Below are 20,730 nucleotides of genomic sequence, written 5' to 3' on the forward strand. Positions count from 1 at the left end.
ATTACCACCTAAAAATAATTTACGAAGGATTACTTCACAATTGCACAAAATGTCACTAGAGGGCAGTTTACTGGGCTGCAATTACAGGCAACTTTGATGTTGTAGGGTTAAAAGTTTAATTTGATAGCAGACAAATGGCTTTGTTGGTACAGCGGCAAGTCTATGGATTGACATCTTTAAAATCAGAGGTTCGTTTTCTCTCGGTGAACGCAGTGGCTTTTCTATATTATCATTCTGTAACAATGTATACTATTAAAAGTAAAATTATTTTTTTCCATTTGTGAGGAATGTGTTTTAACCATTACACTTTAAAAGTGATTTATTAAATAAAATAATACGTTTAAGAAAGTTCACAAATTCTTTAGGACAAAATAAATTAATTTAGCATGCAAAATATTTAGCTAATAGTAGGTTTGAAAGCCATCGTCACTTCAATAATTAAATTACCAGCTGATTTATAAATATGGATGGAAAAACATGTTTTTGATATACTCTTTATACCACCGTTAAGGGTGAGTTTAAAAATATTCGATTACGCTTATAGTTTAATGTGAGATGCTGTTTGAGAATATCTAGGACTCAGACATTTTCTGCTTTAAAGGCTTTAGACTTTATTAGATTTTATCTCAAATTAAGAATGTTATATTCCAACTCACGCCTGTGAGTCACAAACTGTTTTTATAATCTCACTTGAGTTTTAAATGTTTTGTTTTATATCTACAGAAAACATAACTTTAAGCCCTATAATATGAGGTTCAAATACAAATGAACAACCTTTTTAAAAATAGATTGTAAAGATAAATAGATAAACATAATGATTCACCCTAGATTTCGCTGAAACAAACAAACTCTTTGAAATATCATTAATGTTCAGATATTGTTTTTATGATTATTGAATTTTTAATAATAATTAGAAAAATAAATTAACACAAAAATGCTTGTTTTAAATTACGAAACAACTGAGTATTAATTTTACAACTTACTTGTATTATTACATATAGACTGGGGACGTCGATGTGATATTCAGGCAAGAACAATGTAGAATAAGAGCTTGTACATGTACGTTAGCTATGTATTGTACCAACACGTTACGTATATGTATCAAGACGAAACAACTAGCTTTCCAATTTTATTTTACTAACAGCTGGAAAAGATTTAACCTGTACGTAGATATAAATAATTTGCTCTAAAGATTCTGCTTTGAAGTGACAATGTACAATATGGAGAAATTTTTGGAAATGTACCAATCTTTATCCTGTTCTTAATGTAAACAAAAACATGTAGATATTTAGGTCTACATTACGTGCAATAGTAGATTTTATTAATTATTGACAGATTGCTAAATTTAATGCAAAATTGTATACACCTTTTAGGACACAAACACATTTCTTTTTATAGTGAGCTAATAACATCTAAAAATGTTTTTTTAAATAGATGTAATATTTGAACTCTACTAGGCAATAATATTAGTTGCAAATAAAACCTGAAACGCAATCATTTCGAATGTGTAACACTTAAACTTTTGTGGAATCCAAATAAAACATCTTATCACATTACACTTGTGCTGTTAAAGAAGTAAAAACACTAAGTCTAGGTTTTATACGAATTACCCGTAACTTTCGGGTTCAGATAAGAAAGTTTTGCTCAATGATATCCATGTAATATAAACAAGTTCTGTAAAATTAACTGTCATCTAACCACCAGTCCAGAAAGTTTTCGCTAAGTTTTTTTGTTTTCGTTTGTTTTGAATTTCGTGCAAAGTAACTCTTAAGCTATCTCTGCTACTCACTAACACTGAATTACAGGACATAGAAGAGGCACTGCCAGATCTGGGGATACTGTTTAAAACGATTATTTGAATTGATAGTCAAATTATAATATCCACGTGACAGAAAGGACAAGAATATTCCTGGACAAGATTCGAATCTTCCACCTCTGATAATATGTAGAATCTGGAAAAGGAATTGTAATTGACCAGGAAAGTTTTATTACACAAAAAGCTTCTTCGATATAATAAGAAAACCGGTAATAAATTGAAAGTAGCACAAAAAATGTTCAATTCAATCAAAAAGTTAAACTATAAATAAATAAAAGAATAAAATATCTTCAGTGACAAAAATACAAATTGTGTTTAGCTGTGAAAATGTAAACGAAACTTGAATAAAATAAATACAAAGGTATACAACTGTATACAAACACGTGTTCATTTGATGTAAACAAAAACAAGTTCTGTTATCATGTTAGTTACCTACAGTCAAATTAAATGTAAATCTATTTCACATTTCTAAAGTTATTTCGCAACTAGGCAGTGCAGCTCATTAATCTACTACTAATGCAGGATGAGCAAGAAACTTAGATTTACATTATATATTTTAAAACGGCTGGTATGGGTAGAGAAAGCACTAGAGGAGCGAACAACGTTTCGACTAATATGTGTGTTTGTATGAATTTATGCACAAATTTAACGTAAGGCATAAACCCTAAATAATTCCCTTTTTCTCCAGGACAAGAAGTAACCATTCGAGCACTCTTCAATGTTGCTGATACATTTTATTTATAACAGTTAGCAATTGAACAATTTCATAAACAGAGTTGGTAATGTACAAATAAATATTACAATTTATACAAATGACGGTAAATTAAACAAAAACAATATTTATTTAATGAAAAAATCACAAGAACAAAAATTAAAGCATTAAATACAGTTTGAACACAATAAGTGTAAAACGTGCAGTTTCGTCCATAACTGGTTGGAAAAGTAAGGACTTCAGAAGAGGTAAATTTTCGAGGTGTTATGAAGTGTTTTAATTGTTTGTCATACAGAGGTTCGTGTTTGTTCCGCAATTTCAATGTTTTTCCTAAAATAGTTTAGACATAGCCACCTATTTTTTTAGTTACTTTATTTTTAGATATGTATTCTTAACAATTTCAAAATAGTGAGTGTGCCATGCAAGTTTGTTGTTGAAAGTAATGCCCAAAACTGGTGAGCTAGAGTTGCATATAATAAAGGGTGAGCTTGTGTTTCTTCTGTGTCTATTATACCAAATGTTAACTACCAGGTTTTTCAGCACTTAGTACTATGGCCTGTAGTACAATGTAAGGATATTTCTTGTTATGCGAGGGTCATGTGTCGTTTACGACAATGTCGTCCGCATATTTCGATGTGAAGGTTTGAGTGAGATAGGGAAGTCTATAACACTTAGAAATATATTGTAAAAATAAGGGACTTAAATCATTTGATCGTGTCACCACAATTTTTCTCGTTTTTTTAGAGGTATGAGTTCCCTCCTGTTTAATTTTGTTTACTTCCTTCTTTATATTATACTGTTTCCAGTAAGTTCTTGGTGAATTGTTTTTTAATGCCTTCTTTCTATATTTATCAGAGTGTGCATTAGGATTGCCTATTGCCTCTTCCATTGTATACCTTTACCATTGAGTGCTATCTTATAATTAAATGCTTCTTCAATTTCTGGTATCTAGTTACGTGGTAAAGTTTTTGCTAAGTATGTTACCATCCTTATGATGTCTACCTCTTCATTTCTGACCTGTCTTCCTTGGTATGGCTGTTGTGAAGACACATTGTTGGGCGAGTGGAGCTCCATTGAATTTTACCAAGCCTAAAGTCAGGTGTTTGGGTTTCCTAGCATTTTTCTCTGATACGCGTTTTTGCTTGGCGTGGACGACCTCTGGTTTAAAATACTTTGGGGTTAGGTTTCTTCATCTCCTGATTTTGTTTGGGGTGATGTTGATTGTTTTGTCTTTTCTTTTTTGTGGTATGGTAAGAGCTACTCTGCCTGCTTTCTCTACAATCATCTTTCCATAATGGGTGTCTTGGGATTCCATGTCTGTCATTATTAATTACGTTTACTGTCAAGTGTCTGTTCTGTGATCACTATCGCTGCTGTCCCTTTTTTAGTCAATTGATAGGTAGGGTACTCAGGGTTTTTGGTTCTTCACTTTAATCACTGTCTCCCATGTGTTTGGAATCTCCTCACTGTATTCCAGCTGTTCGTCATTGTCTAAGAGAGGTTAATGGTTTTGATGTCTTCACAGTGTCGTTCTTTTTATGATTTGTTAGTCCACAATATTTTCATCAAATTGAGCAATATAACACTAAGCACCATTAGGATCTTCTTTAGGATCATATTACATGGAATGTCACCTGCAGGCCTACTGCTGGCGCATTTCACATATTTTACCTGTGCCAGAACATTTGTATATTCGTGATATCAGTACCTTTGAGTTCTGCCCAATCTGTCATTTTCGTGTCGAGTTGATCATGGAAATTTTGGTTTTGTAATTTATCTATGTCTAGGGATGACTTTTTTCTCCACTTTATTTAGTATTTATTCATTCCACTTGTTTCTATCCTTTACCATGTCCGGTTACCTGTGTCCAAGCACCTCACTTTTTCCTTTAAATTCTTTTCAAGCATATTATTTGGCTAACATGAAATAGATACGAACACAAAAGGTCCCTCTACATTTTACTCAATGTCTTGCATCTGGTCAAGTCTTGCCTTCATTTGTGACTGGATGCTGACTGTTAATTCCTAGATTATTTTTTATTTTATAATCGTTGGCGTCCAGATGTGTAGTCACTTTTCACTTGATCATGTCTCATTAATATTATAATTTAATGAATTCTTTTGTACTAGCGTATAATCTCATTTGTTCTAGCGTATAATCTCATTTTCTAATATTGCTTTTGATATTTAATGTATTGGTTTTCTGGGTTCATGTCATTCGTAATTTGTAACTATTTTATCATTTGATTGTTAGTATTCTTCTTTTCTATACCTTGTAACTGTGTATTTTACGTATGTTTCTTTTGTCATTAACATTTCAAAATTGTATTATTCTTCAAAATCAAGGATTTGTATGATATCCTTCATATTAATTTCTCTAGCCTTAGCATGTGGTTATCAACTGTGTTCGCATGCAGTAGAAAGAAGTGAATTTGGAAAGCGTTGGTTTTGGAACTGTCTCCTGTACAGTCGGTTTAGTGCTTCAGGGTGTATGTATCGCAGTGGAGGAATCATCCGTCTTCACTGAATTCAGCCTTTAGTTTAAAAATAGAATTAAAACATTCGTGTTAATCATTAGAAGTATTAGTTGCAGGTACGAAAATACAAAGATATGTTTCGTTCAATCTTTATTATAGGGCTTCTATTTATCAACAGATGTCGCGCTATTGGTTTCCTTCTCTATCTCTCTGATATTTGGATATATGCAATTTTTTATACCCAGGAGGGTCAGGAACACCGAGACTTCTTCCTCCTTCCATTACATTGTTGGAATTGACTGAATTTTATGGATTAATATTAAAATCAGTCTGGTCCTTTTCAGGGCAATGTCCATTTATATTTTTCTTTTTCTTTTTTTTTTCTTTTTTATGTCTATTACGTAGGTGGCTGTTGTACTTTAGCATATTTTATTAATTAATATTATTTACATTTGATTTTATTAGATTACAAATTTAACGGGGAAAGATGTTGGAAGCAATAGCGCTCTGGATATTGATGTGTAATACTGTGAATTTATCTATATTTAATAGAGTTCATTATGTAAGTTAACATTTGTGGTAGGTATTTTTCGACGTTTTTCATAACTATTTTAATGATTATATCTGTTAGGTTGTTTTCATTATTAGTATTTGTGTATTCTGTGAATATTTCAGAAAAGGTGGAAGTAATGGCATTAGTTAGTGAGTTTTCAATATTCATAGTAGTGGTTTTGTGTGTGTCTTCAGTTGTTTTAGGTAAATCTTCATTATTTGATGATTTTTCCTGCTTGAATGATGTTTTCTTGGCTACTGCAGCATATGAGTTTGCTTGTGTGTTTGTGTTTTGTGATATTTGAGTAGTAGTTGATTTTGACTGTTCTTGGATTTTGTTTGTTTGTGGCTTGTTCATGTTTGGATTTTTAAGTTGATATAAATGTGCCTTAATAGATTTGTATTTTTGGCATCCTTTGTAATCAGCCGTGTGTTCTTCCCCACAATTACAGCATTTAGGTTTGGGGTTTAGTTTGGTGCACTGTGATATTTGGTGATTTTCTCCACAGCCTATACAGACGCAGTTGCTTGGCATGCTGCTGCTACATGTCCAAACCTTTGGCATTGGTAACACTGTGTTACACCACAGATGGTGTTTTGGTTTCTTCTACTGTGTATTTATGATACCATAATTTGATACCATTATTTATTAGCTGGATCATTTCTTGGGTATTTTTCGTAACTACTTTAATTAGATTAGTTGGTTTTTTTGGTTATGTTAGAAATTATTTGTTCAACTGAAACATGTTTAATGTTTAGTTCAACTAATTTATTTTTTATATCTTCTATGCCAATAGTGTGGTGTATCCCCCAGATTACAAAAGATTTGGGTGTTGGTCTAGCTCCAGGTAAGTGTACAATTATGTTCCCTGTTTTAAAAGCGTCTGAAGACCATTCTTTCAGTAAACGTTAAAAGTCAGCGGGTTCTTGTTTTATTTTCTTTATAAAAATTGTTTTGTTTTTTAAATTTCGCAGTCTCCAAACGTGTAATGATATACAAGCCATGAATGAAGAAAAATTGTGAAAAGATCTTTATAATGAAATATCTGTTTATAAGTTATGTAAATGACTAAATTACATTGATACAATAAATATAATTTAATTAAAATAAGACACGTAGAAAGTAAAGAGTTGATTACTTTCGAACAAAACTACATGAGGGCTATCTGAACTAATAAGAAGATTACATGTTATTCAGTGTGGATGAAGGCTATTTGATGTACACAGTTTCTTTAATCAATAATTCCAGATCAATGTCGAGATGAAAAGGATATTGAAATTTGGTAAGTTTCTGTCCTTCTTTATCGATATGTTGCTATATATTATTAACAGGGTTATTCATCTTTTTAGTGTTTTCATGGAAACTCCCATATGTTCATTGGATGAAGCTAATAGGCGGCGTTTGGTTTTGTGAATATAAGAGGCCTAACAGTCTCGACACTTCTATAAATAAACACGCCATGAACAATGAGAAATTGGGAAAAAGTCTTTATAAGAAAATATTTCTTGTAAACGTAATGTGGGTTCGAAAACTAATCTGATTTTAACTTGAATTACAAGTTTAATTTGCATTCTTAAATTTAAACTTTATTTTCAAATCTATGGAAGACACGATTAAAAATTAAGTTTGTGTACAGTTGGTGGTCTGGGTGGTTTGGCGAGTTCCTTAGTTAGAAATGTTTTTATAATAAATGTTGTATGTAACTGTTATGTTTTAGAATATCATGTATGAGAGAAATGTCTTAGTGTAATTGAAGGTACATGGAACACAAGTTATACACTCTGTTTCATTAGCATTTCACCAGATTTCTTTATACATGAACAGGAAAATCTGTCAAATTGTGTTAGGAGACAACATTGTGTGTCCTTTTTCTGTATGCTATATATAAAATCCATTAGTGTTATCGTTAATGACCATGTCTAAAAATGGTATATTATTAATTTCACCTTTCAAGTGAATAGGTCAGAAATCAGTGGGACACTGATCATATGAGGGTAAAGTGGTAGTTAATGTAAGACTCAGTAATGAGCACACTACTAAAGCATGTATTAATTCAAAGAGGGTGTTGTTAAATAAGAAACTTGAATTTTTGGTTGTGAGTTTCAACATGGTCTTCATTCAAGGTTCAGCAACGTTATTTGGCAAAATATTATCACGTGAAAGTGAAAATATGTAATTATCAATTATTTTATTTAAAGGTATATCTGTGAAGAGACTCGCGCATACAATGAGGCAATAAAATTTTCGAATATGATATACATTTTTAAATTCTCTCGGATATCTTTAGATTCTTTTTCTACGTTTGATAGCCTTTCTTCAGGACTTTAAATTTGTTAGAGTCGTTAAGATGCAATCTTTAGAATTCCGAAACTTTTATCTGTGTCCCCTTCTATTATAAACAAACAACGTTGTTTATCTTAAGTGTCGATTTCCTTTTTATTTTAAAACTTGGTCTCTGTAGGCAGAGTGGTAGAGGATTGGTTTATCTCAGTCAAACAGTGACTTAAGTGTGAAACTTCTTCATTCATGCTGCTTTCTGTGGTACATATAAGAGGCTTTTTAGATTAATTATCTTCTGGTAGAATACATCATAAGAAAACCATCCCATAAGTAATGTCCGAAAATTTAATACACAAAGTGCATCATCATTTCTATTTTTGTAGAAGGTTTTAATAACTAAAATATATAATAGGAAGTGAATAAATAATTTCAGACAAATAAAAGAAACTAACCCAACTCCACTTTTTTAGATCATTAATGAAATAAATCCTCATGGAGATGGATGTGTCTGAGGAGCACATTATACATATAATGCTTTATGAGTTTGAAAGGCAATAGTGCAACAAAAACTACACGAACATCCAAGTTGTTTATGGTGCGGAGTCTCTCAATAAAAGAAAATGTCGAAGGTGGTTTCAGAAGTACAGATTAGGTGACTACAGCATAAGTGATGAGCCACGTTCAGGTTGTCCTGTTGAGTTTAATGATGACTTGTTGCTGGCTTTATTTTATGAAACTTGTGCTGTAACAGCTTCAAAACCAGCAGAGAAGCTTAATTCAACTCATTCAACAGTTCACCATCCCTGCAACAGCTTGGAAAGGTGTCAAAACTTGGTAAATGGGTCCTCCTGATTTGACAAAAACCAACCTTAGAGCAAGAGTGGACATTTCCACTCTCGTGAACGTAACTCATGTTTGTTGGACAGGTTAGTGACTAGATATGAATAATGGATATATTATAAAAATATTAAGAGCCGCAGACCATGGCTCCATACAGGTGAACTGGCTAAAGCACAGCCCAAATTGGACCTCCACCCTAGGGAAGTCTTGTTAAGCATTTGAAAGGATATTGTTGGTGTGACCCACTTTGAGTTGCTGCCACTCAATGTAACGACTACACAAAATCTCTGTTGCTAACAGTTAGACCGTTTGAATATTGCACTGAAAGAAAAAAGGACTTCTTTGATCAATTGTAAAGGTGTGCTACACCAGGATAATGAACGGCCTATACAGCAAGGATCACATCTGCAAAGACTGAAGAGCTAGACTGGGAAAATCTTCCACATCCTTCTTACTCTTCAGGCCTTCTTCCATTTGAACACTGCAAATCAAATAAACATTACCATAGAAAATACCCGGATATTAGGTAGGGAAACAAATATAAACAAATGCAAAATCAAAGAAGCCCTTCTTATATAGTAACTAAAACCAAAATTAAACCAACTCAAAAGAACACCTTATACCTATACTAATTTATAACCTACCATCCACCTGCAACATCCCTACAATCCCGTACCCATTTATACTGTCATCCTAAGACATGTGTTCGGCAACGGTCACTTTCAAACTCTCTCTCTCTTAACCTAAAGGTGACCTAAGAAGGTCGAAACGTTTTTCTCTCTTTATCAATAAAAGTGTTAATACGCATGCCAGCCATTCTACGATACATCCTAGTAGTTGAGTTGTATCTTTCGTATTGCAACGTCCCATGCAATCCTTAAATTCCTGTAGACGGGTAGCCTAAGGGCGACTTTTCAGGATCAAATGAATGATCCTGTTTAACTTGTGTCAACTGACTAACAATAATCAACGTTTGTAATGGGTGTTATGGACATTATCTCTGATGCTGGTGTTTGGGTATCTTGCTCATGAAGCTCTGGTGTTGATACAATTTTTTTATTTGGCATTGTAGTGTGTCCTCTTGTAGTACTCTATGGTAGGTATCAGTAGTAGGCTCTGAATTGATACAAAGTGAAATATTTCCCTGAAAGAAAAAAAATATATCTCTGTTGCATATCCATGAGTCTGACCTGGAAAGTGTGCGACAACATACGGACTGTGGTAACGCGCATGATGTTGTTGCATGATGTTAAAATATATTTCCAAGATACCAGACTTAACAAATTTTGAAAATGATGTAGGCTTCATCAAAGAGATCTAAACAATGAAACACGGCATAGGTCAGTGTGTATCATATCCATCCTGGTCTCAACAACCCTAGTAAGTTATGTATAGCGTTCTCCTGGAGAATATAAATATTATTTAAATGTTTTTACAGTCCAGAGTTGCTATTTTGGTATATTTTATTGTATCGGTTACGACTGGTTACTTTTAGGCTTTATTACTGCAGCTACAGATAAGTGTAAAGTTACGATCTCAGTCTAAACATCAGATCATTATTCGTTAGGTGTTACTACTAGCACTAAACTATGAAAAACTAAAGTTTTTGAAATAAACGGTTATCACAAGTGCAAGGGAGAATCTGTTGAACTTAAGAGTATAAATTATTGATAGTTGCTGATAATTTGATACATTATACTAAACTGTTTAAATTATAAGTTAAATGTGTGTAACGAGAGACATGAGATACGTCATAGCTGAGAATTACTAACGTTGGAAATTAACAATATATAAAAAGTATTTGTTAATTGTTTCATGTATGTATGGTTTAGTATGTTTGACTTAAAATTTCGATGAATGAGTGTTTGTTTGTTTGCCGTCCCTTATTTAACATTGTAAGACTAGAGGAAAGACAGCTAGTCATCACAACCCACCGCCACTTCTTGGGATACTCTTTTACCAACGACAATCGGGAGTGATCGTGATAGTGTAACGCCCATACGGCTGAATGGACGAGCATATTTGGTGTGACTTGGATTTGAACCCACGACCCTCAGATTACAAGTCGATCACCCTAACCACCTAACTATGTTGCTCCTCTAATGAGTGTAGAGCGGCTCTACCTACAATTTAACATATTAAATATATTGCGATTTGTATTATTACTTAAATGATCTAATCTATATAAAAGTAATATTATTATATGTTGCATGTCTATGAAAACCTTTGCATGTTGTAGATGGTCCCTTGGGGTACTTTAAAATATTTAGTTTTGTATTTTGTATTTCTTTATCACTACTTCGCCACATGTAGATTGATCTTTACCAGATTTGGGCCCATGCAGAGATAACCGCAAATTTTCGGTTTTAGAGTTTGTGTTTTGCAGTTTTTTATTAGCGTTCTTTTACAGTTACATATAAGGAAAGCAACTTTTCACGTCCTGAAATAACCTTTCATTAATCGCGAATTTAAATAACTTCTCTCCAGAGATGCCCTTTACTGGCTTAACAGTACGCATGCAGGCTCAAAGTGCTAGAAACCGGGTTTCGATATCCGTGGTGGAGAGAGCACAAATATTTCATTGCGTAGCTTTGTGTTTAATTCCAAATAATCAACCAATAATCAATCCGTCGAAAGAACAGGTACTACAGCTAGAAACGTGTAAGGCAATTGTACGTTTTTTATTGATTATTAACAAAAAGAATAAACCGTCACACTTCCGATAATCTGACGCCAAAAGTTACAAGTTTATACTGCACGAAAAGATTGCTGATGCTTCAAATTCCAACTCTGTTGTTGTGACTACTCCCCCTACTTTTAGAATAGCTTCTTCAAACGACGCCATTTTGTTTATCATAAGACGTGCAAGTGTTCCGTATTTCTAAGTTATACATAATTTCGTACAAAGTATTTCAAATAGATGTGATGACATTTTTTGCGCATGTACTAGTACAGGTTGTTTTCAGACCTCCTTTTCTGTCGTAGTTCGAGTGTGTAAATGATATGTTTTGTTGAATTTATTTTAGCATTTCTTGAAATATCGAAAAAATTAACTTTCCTATGGGTCGTCGAACCAATCTGAATAGCACACGTGTAGAGTTAAAATACTACTCAGCTCTATTACTATCAGTAGTGCTAAGACAAAGTTATATACTTAAACCTAACGTTAGACTACACATCGTTGTATATTTAGTGTTTATCATTTAATACAAGGTTACAATACTTAAGACTAATGTAGGTGTTAAGTGTTCACTGTTCATAAGGTACGATAGATGTAACAACCAGGTTTTATTTGGAAAGTAAAAGTTGGCTTCAGCTTAGACAATCTTATTTTTCTAAAAAAGTAGTCGGCATTTGGAATGGGATACTTTTGTGTATGGATGACAAGGGCTACACATGAATGATTAGTTTTCGTTTTAGAGATTAGTTTATTAAATGTAACTGTCTCTGATGGTCTAACAGTATACCATAGGAATATTATTTATGTGTTTATATTCGGTAACATAACAGTAGCTTGAGATATGGGTGATGATGAATATCTGCCTCACCCGTAATTTATAGGCAGCTTTACGTGGAATTCTAAACAAATACGTTTACTGCAGTATTATCCTTTGAAACTTTTAGATATTTCTCTGAGTTAATGACTGTAGCCAAAAATGAAACGTTCATCTGGAATATTATGAAATATGTAAAGACATTTGAAAGCCCGAAAATATATTTTTTAATATAATACTATTTTCAAAATAAACAATTCAGTCAATTTATTTACTTTGGTGTTTTCATGATACCATCATATAAAAACCAATTTAGTTTCAAGTATTAATAGTAAAAGGCATTAAGTGTGCGTGATTACATCAAGACAGAAAATAGGTTAAGAAGGCGAACATAATAATCATTTTAAATAATGTTGATTCTAATGATTTAGTAAAGATGGCGAAACACCTTGTTAACAAACAATAATTAATCTAGGTAACGTTTCTAATGGTAATACAGTGTAGCAACAACACATAACATTACACAAATACACTTTATTTACAGTAACTTGTTGTTCCGCTTCTAATACACTGGTGCAATACCATGGAGGTGGGGAAATACAGCGAAACAGATAAAATAGTTCACGAAAAGAACCAGGAATATAACAATTAATTCAGTTTTGACAGTTTTGTGTTAAGCTAGGAACATTACACTCACAGCAACATTAATGAATAAAGTTAGAGAAATTATATTCCAATAATATAATTAATGTAAGTACCTAATCAAATATGTTAAGAGGATGAATTAATGACACTGAAATATATTTCTTCTTCAAAACCAGTTTCTTTAATTTCAGCCTTATATTAATAAAAAATTGTAGAAAGGAATCTAGAGATCAGTGAATGATGGAACAGAAGTCATAGTACAAAACTTTATTACTCAAAAAAAGGAATCTAATTTTTTACTCTGAAAACGAACACAGAAGTTATCCGTAACAATAAACATTGAATAATGTAGAATACTAGCTTGTTTGTTTGTTAACTTTAAAGTTATGTTTGATTCTCCTGACTTCGTACTTTTATAATTAACTCACCTAATGTCACACCTCTGGTAAACTGTTTTATATCAGAAAAGGTAAAGAAAATATTTTTAGTAAACTAGAAAAATTGGACGAAATTATTTTATAAGAAATTACATCTAGAGGACGAAATATTGATTATTGTTTTAAAACGCAAGATTCAAAACACAACCCAAACGAGCCGTTTTTGCATATAAAATGAAAGGAACCGTTGATTCAAAACTAACAATCAGAAAATAGAAGTGAAGAAACGGGATAAGAAATAATTATGAATCGAAATTTCTTTAAAAATAAGATCAAGGTATATGACAAAATGAAATAAATCATTGGTTGAAAATTAATAGAATAAATTAACAATACAGATAAAACGTTGAGGTTTTCACTTGTCTCTTCAACATTAGAGTACTTACTCCCCTTTTGCTGAGAATGCTAGAAAAGATGACAATGGAAACTTTACGTTCGATCAGATGAAGAACAGCTAGCATCGTCAAATGATAGACATCTGTGGGAAAACACAGAATAAAAGAACCTACAAAGACTTTAAAATGAATAAAAGTACTGAGTGTACCAATATATAAAGTCACTATAATAACCTTTAAATTAAAAAGTTTGGTAGAATAACAAGAACAAGAAGAACAAACAAACAAAACAATATATAGAGTTGAGTCCCGTGTATCAACAGGATATTGTCATTAGCTTGGACTAACTTATTAAACACTGATATTGGAAAGCTTGAAACTATTTTATAATAAAAAATCATTACTAATTTTAAATTATTAACATTTGATGTTTCGATGATGTTATGTATGTATTTCTTGTTATCTTTAATTTAGGAAGAATTAGTAATGAATAAATTATAACGTATAAATTATTTTGTGTTAATAAACAAAATAATTCTTTAAGGTTTGAGTTGTAAAGAAACTGTGTACAGTAAAATAAAAGTATATACTAGATATAACTGTAATTACATTGTTTTACTTATTTTTCTGTATTCAGTGTGCATTCAATCTCTTATATATATTTCTGGGTACACCACAGATAACACACAATATACTGAATATAGCTTTGGGTTTACCGACAAATAAAAAATAAAACATTTTTCTCTATATATCTAATACATGTATATTCTTAATTCTCTATATATCTATTGGATTTAAACTTCCTGAAAGAACATTACTTTTCCACACCAAATCTAGTGTCTGCAAAGAATCTTCTTCATCAGAATTCTGTTTTGTCGTACTAGCATTGTTAACCTGATGATAAACAACATTTTTAATTATTTTATTTTATCTTTCCATTCCTATTAATTTGTCTGTTTTGAATTCAAAATAGAAAAGGTATAAAATAATGTTTATAGCATAAATATCAGGATTGTTTATTTCTAATTTATCACCAGCTATTGATGTATAAACTGTTAAACTGACATATAAATGTTGATTAAGTTTGTTATCAAGCGACACCCGTCATGATGATATATTCACGTGAAAAAAAACTTCTTTCTCACATCTCTTTCTTATCTTTACTTGGCACAGAAAAGTATTTTAGATGTGAAATACATATAATTTAAACTGATATCCTTGACCCTAGTAAACATCACGATCTACAAATACCTAGTTTGAAACCACTGACTTTTTTTTACTTCACAATTCTGCAATCATTGTCCGCTTGGAGTTGACGGACTTTGTAAACATATGAAGTGAAAAAAAGATGAAAGGTTTTAAATTTCTCTATACAATAATTACTGTGTATCACTTCCTCTTCATTAATAGTTTTGGTTAATGAGGGACGTGTTCTCCCCTTTCCCGGTTTCCAGAGAGCAAACATGAGTTCTTTTAACATAAAATATTCACAATGGACTACAATTAAACCTTTTTATCTCTTTTTAATACAACATGGTTTTGTTTCATAAAATTTTTGTTTGTTTTTTACTGGTGGTGAGGAGTATTTTAGTAGGTAATTGAAGTCGCTTTTTATTAAGATTGGTGGTATAAAATTGTTTAACAAGCATATGGTAGAGGGAAAATTGAGTTTATGAGAAAAATTTCCTGCATGCCCCATGGAAAAACAAACACTATATTACGAAAATGAAACACTTTCTTGTGCGTAAAAATAAGAAATCTCAAATATTATGACCATCGATTAAGAAGAAATATTTTATTTAACAATGGTTCCAGTTTCGCTTCTGTAGTGGAAATGTTGTTTAGTTAAGCACAAAGCTACACTATAGGTTATTTGCTCTCTGCAAACGACGGCTATCGAAACTCCATTTCTAGCTATGTAAGTCAGAAGTTATGCAGTTGTGCCAACTTGGGCCCTTTAGTTAATAACGGTTTTGGTCTCCCCTTGGAGTTTGGCCTTCATAGCGTAAACATTAACCAAAATGTATTCTATTATACTTCTTAAGAATATAAGGTCTATGAAAACGTAAATAAAAAATGAATAATAGAAAAATAGCAATATAATAAAATATAATAAATGAATGCGACTCGTAATAAATTTCTTTTTGTAAAGGATTATAAGTTGTTATATTGTTTTAAAACCTTGAATTTTTCTCAGTGGTACAGCAGTAATCTAGTGGGCTGGTAATATAATAATCCAGGGCTCGATACATGTTGTTGGCATAGCATAGAGAGTCTGTTGATTCCGTCATGATGATAGTTCAACGATTCATTTAATTATAAAGGTAACTCGTCATATGAATTATATATTTTTAGTACCCTACCTTTGAATCTCGGTGTGATAGTCGTATGTTTACGAACCTAGAATCTTAAAATCCGAGGTTTAATATTCTGCGGCGTACTCAAAAGATAGCCCAAAATGTAATAGATATGCGAGAGAAATATTATGGTAAGTTAATGAAAGTTACTATAAAAAGGCATACAGCTAGTTCGTAGATATTTACGTTAACAAAACAGAACAACACATCACAAACGTTGAGTTTACTACGACTAGGTGAATGATAATCTCTGCATCAACCATGTCCCAGTATATATATGTTAACGGTTACGAAACCTCTTTTGAGCATGTTCAAGCCTTCAAGGTTTTTTTCTCTTTTTATGTAACCATCTCAACAACATCAACGTAACTCATAAATTGTTCCCACAAAATAAACATCTGCTACACTTCTGTGTTGGAACATTGTCGTTCAGTTGTCATCCTTAGTACAACGTATTTTGTTGATAGTATGAGGAACCGAAAAATATATACTGACATTCTTTTAAAGTAAGGTAAATGCTTAAGTTAAGATCAGAAAAACATTAAATTGGTAAAAAACTTATCAAATTAATTTAAGTTTTTCGAATCCAATTTTAGAACTTTCAACAACGCTAGTTTATTCAGTGATGACGAGAAACTCCACTTGTAGAGAAAAATATATATGTAAAAAGGGCTCGTTTGGGTTGAGAATATTTTTATGTAGAGGAGCGAACAACGTTTCGACCGTTTTTGGTCATACAAAAAAAGAAATAGGTAACTGATTAATAGCTGACCACATGTTGGAAGGGGGTTGTGTAATTGAGTGTAGGAATGTAGAGGGCGTGCTTAGATGTTTGAATATATATATAGGTATTATATAGGTATAAAGGAGTTTTTTGTATTGGTTTATCTTGGGACGTGTATAGAACTATAAGGCTAGAGGGAAGGCAGCTAGTCACCAGCACCCACCGCCAAATCTGAATCTACTCTTGTATAAATAAATAGTAGTATTGACCCACACTTATGACTCCCCCATAGATGAAAAGACGAGCATGTTTAGTATGGGGGAATTCGCACCGGCAATCCTCAAATTTTGAGTCCAGCGCCCTTACCACCTGGCTGTACAAACGACATAAAAGTTTATAAATTATAGATGGTAGAGACGAAATTCAATCTTTGTATCTTGCAGTCGGTTATGGTTTGTGATAAACTAGATTTACATGTTGGGTGATGTGAGTTAATAGACTAAGAGACTTTTGGATTTCAAGAAAAGTAAGTTCACTGAATTCTGGCTTGGCATGGCCAAGCGTGTTAAGGCGTTCGACTCGTAATCCGAGGGTCGCGGGTTCAAATCCCTTTCAGCCGTGAGAGCGTTATAATGTAACGGTCAATCCCACTATTCGTTGCTAAAAGAGTAGCTTAAGAGTTGGCGGTGGGTGGTGATGACTAGCTGCCTTCCCTCTAGTCTTACATTGCTAAATTATGGACAGCTGCACAGATAGTCCTCGACTAGCTTTGCGCGAAATTCAGAAAATAAAAACTCTGAATTTGTCCACTGTTGTTAGAAGCAGTTCTCAGAGAACTAGCTCCAGAGAACAAGTATAATATTACACTAGATCTGAATGGAGCTAGACAGATATAAACCATAAGTATTGTAACTTTCATGTAATTGTTCTTCAGAGTAAATGGATGAGCACACTAGCTCAGTGAGTAATTGGAGTAACTGGAAGAATTCCGAAGTTTTTAGAGAAATTTCTCCATTGGTGAGTTTTTTTTTACAAAGATATAGTACGTGTTGTATGTTGAATATACCCTTGACGTTTATAAAATCCATCACTGGCTGTGGAACACCGTATTATAACGAGGCAACAGCATGATAGTCATCTACAAATGTATGGATGTGATCGAAATAATAAATATGATGATGCCATCTAATGTGCTGTAATTCAACAATATGTCAATGCCAATAGAGGTGATTGAGTCTTAAAAATATAGTGCCATCTATTGAATGTTACGACAAAGAAAAATCCTTCAAAAAGTAGCACTTTGGATATTCAATTTTGAGACAATTAGAAAATAATACCTGTAGTATGTTCAACGACCATTTATTTATCACAAAACATAATTTTAAATAAAAATACTCTCCTCACAACAAGAGCACAACTTTTATTAGGACTGCACGTGAGAGTTTGATTAAATATTCATTTAAGTAATTTTTTAAATGTAGTACTAGAAACTGCAGTTGTTGAAAATATTTTTTTAATAAAAGTGTAACACTTTGAATGTATAAAAACACGACAGTTTATATAAGTAAAATTTATGAATATTTAGAGCTTTGTACACTGGATCATTTTGATACACTGGGTTGCGTACAAGTAAATAGAACAATTTGAGCCTTTCTTGTTTCCTATGAAGTACAAACCAAAAGAAATACTTTTTAAGAAATTATTCGTTTTTTTTACAGTTTCTTACAGTTAGATGAGAATACAAAAATTACTAATTACTAGATCAAACAGACGTCCGTCGGGCGGTATTTCTGCTAATTCATGAAACTGAGTCAAGTAATGACTGTGTTCAGAGGGTTAAAAGAGATTTAAGTGGATCATAAAAAAATAGTTGAAATATTCTGGTAGTAAGATGAATAAAAACTGTTTAAAAGCGTAATAAATCATTAATAAGTGCCTGAGAATATAGATCTACGATCATGTTCTACAGTGTTTTAATGGTATAATTCTAGATAAATGGCCAGTCTTCATCCAAGTAACTAAAAGAAGTCTTCTGTGCCAGATATTTATTTTATTGTCTTGGTCCAGCTAGATGACAAATGAAAGCAAGTTCTGTGCGACATATGTGACATTGAGGTATTACTTTGGGAGTGTCTACTCTTTTTAATTAGTCTTCCAAGTAAAAAAAAATGTTTTTCGTGCTTTTGTTTTTGATTATTCAATTATCACAGTATTTTCTAGTTTTATTACTCGTGGTTGTAAATTTGTCGCCACAATGGTTGGAATGTTGGCGACAAAGAGAGCAACATCATCAGCAAACTGGAAACCAAAGCATGGACTTATATCTAACAGAGCTATTTCACTGTCGTGTGTGATGAATAGTTTAATGCTATCGAACTATCCCACTTTACATGACAGTGGTTTATCGAATAAAATAATTTGAGAGGTCAAAAATACTTTTGTCCCAGCTTTTCAGTTTTTAAAATCATTGTATAATACATATTTCAACTTATTAGTATTCCAAGTGAAAGAAATGACCTTTAGTTACATATCAAATAGTTATTTCAAAGATTTTCAGCTACATGAATTATCTTTTCACGTAGAAATTACATAATCCACAGATAAAAAATTCAGATACTATAATCATCATAGCTTATAAATTTACTGGATTAGATTCCCCATAACTTACGTTCATTCCAACTCGATGTAAAATGTTACACAGTTATATAAAATAATGAACAATTTTATTACTTTAATATACTGCAGTCATAATCTTTAAATCTTCTTAGGAATTACAATAGTGATCAAGAGACCAGCCTCATTTTAAAATAAGTACATAAACACACAGAAATTCAGTTAAACAGTTTGCAGTCTAGTCTCGAACTTCGTATATAAATTATTTTATTTCATATTTTTCAAAGATAAAATATATATTAAACCAGTGTTACAGTAACACCTTAATAAGCTGTAAGTCAATAAAGCTGAAGTATCATTTGGTAACTTTATAGGTTGATCTTATTATCATTTGTTTTCAAAGTCAACAATGTCATTAGGAAAATCACATACATATACATTTTTATATTTTCTACTTGATATAGTGGTTTTGAACATATTTTTTAATCTCTACAATGAAACAAATTTTAAATATATGTGTCAAAAAGATTTATAAGAAGTAGTAAGTGTTCTTACTTTATTATGGTAATTAAACACCGATATTATGAAACAAAATGATTTACTCAGAATTTATTAACTATAAATTAATACTAAAAATAGTGAAACATGTATTATGTGAATATAGTAAATATGTATGGTAAAAATCATCCTTTTTAAAACAGAACATGTAAAAAAGTTATGGAATAAAACTATAAACCATATATTACATCTTTCAATACTTTTAAAACATCAGTTGTAATAAAAACTTTTTTCAGCAGTAAGTTAGTGTAATTTCAACACTATCCAGCTTCAGAAACAGCAACAAAAGGTATGTTATTCAAGTAAAATGAATTAAGTTTTAGGTGTTAACATGATAGTGGTTCATAATATACACTGCTGGCTAAAATCTTAAGGGAAATGAACATAAAGAAAAAATATGCATTTTGCGTTGTGAGACTCAACCAATTATTTGAGTAGTGCTTCAAAAGATGAAAATAAAAAATGAGAAAAGAAAAAAAACCTTTTTTTAGCATTTAATAGGGAAAATGTGAAAACTATGAAATTAGCCTAAATACTAGCTGGTCAAACGTTTAAGACCATACTGAAACGAAGCGTTAATAGGTAAACACATTATTTGTGTTCAAGCATTAGCGTTGTCAACATCACCCACTGACATCTCCTGTGTTACATTGGGTAAAAACATGGCAAAAGCTAAAATGTTGACAGAGTTTGAACGTGGCAGAGTTGTCGAGCTGCAAAAGCAATGTTTCTCTCAACGATCCACGCTGGTGAGATTGGGCGTAGTAAACTGCTGTTGCAAATTTTTTGAAAGACCCTGAGGGATACGGAACGAGAATTTCAAGTGGTTGGCCCAAGAAACTTTCGTCGGCGTTGAGTAGGAGGATTCGACGGGTTGTCCGGCAAGACAC

The 20,730-nt window shown here is 32.2% G+C and overlaps 1 long non-coding RNA gene across 3 annotated transcripts in view; it reads left to right on the forward strand.

Annotated features, from left to right (window-relative positions):
- LOC143224078 (uncharacterized) overlaps nucleotides 1–14,177 on the forward strand; it is a 47,814-nt gene extending 33,637 nt beyond the window's left edge. Inside the window, exons 1-4 of one of the 3 annotated variants that reach the window (XR_013013194.1) lie at nucleotides 5,487–5,566; nucleotides 6,354–6,404; nucleotides 6,806–6,839; nucleotides 13,631–14,177. This is a non-coding gene — a long non-coding RNA (uncharacterized LOC143224078). Of the gene's footprint in view, nucleotides 1–5,486; nucleotides 5,584–6,353; nucleotides 6,405–6,805; nucleotides 6,840–13,630 lie in introns of those variants that run through there. The other 2 variants (XR_013013193.1, XR_013013192.1) reach the window with 2 other exon arrangements.
- Nucleotides 14,178–20,730: the final 6,553 nt, after the last annotated feature.

Source organism: Tachypleus tridentatus, chromosome 8, assembly GCF_004210375.1.
Source record: "Tachypleus tridentatus isolate NWPU-2018 chromosome 8, ASM421037v1, whole genome shotgun sequence".
NCBI classification, from domain to species: domain Eukaryota; kingdom Metazoa; phylum Arthropoda; class Merostomata; order Xiphosura; family Limulidae; genus Tachypleus; species Tachypleus tridentatus.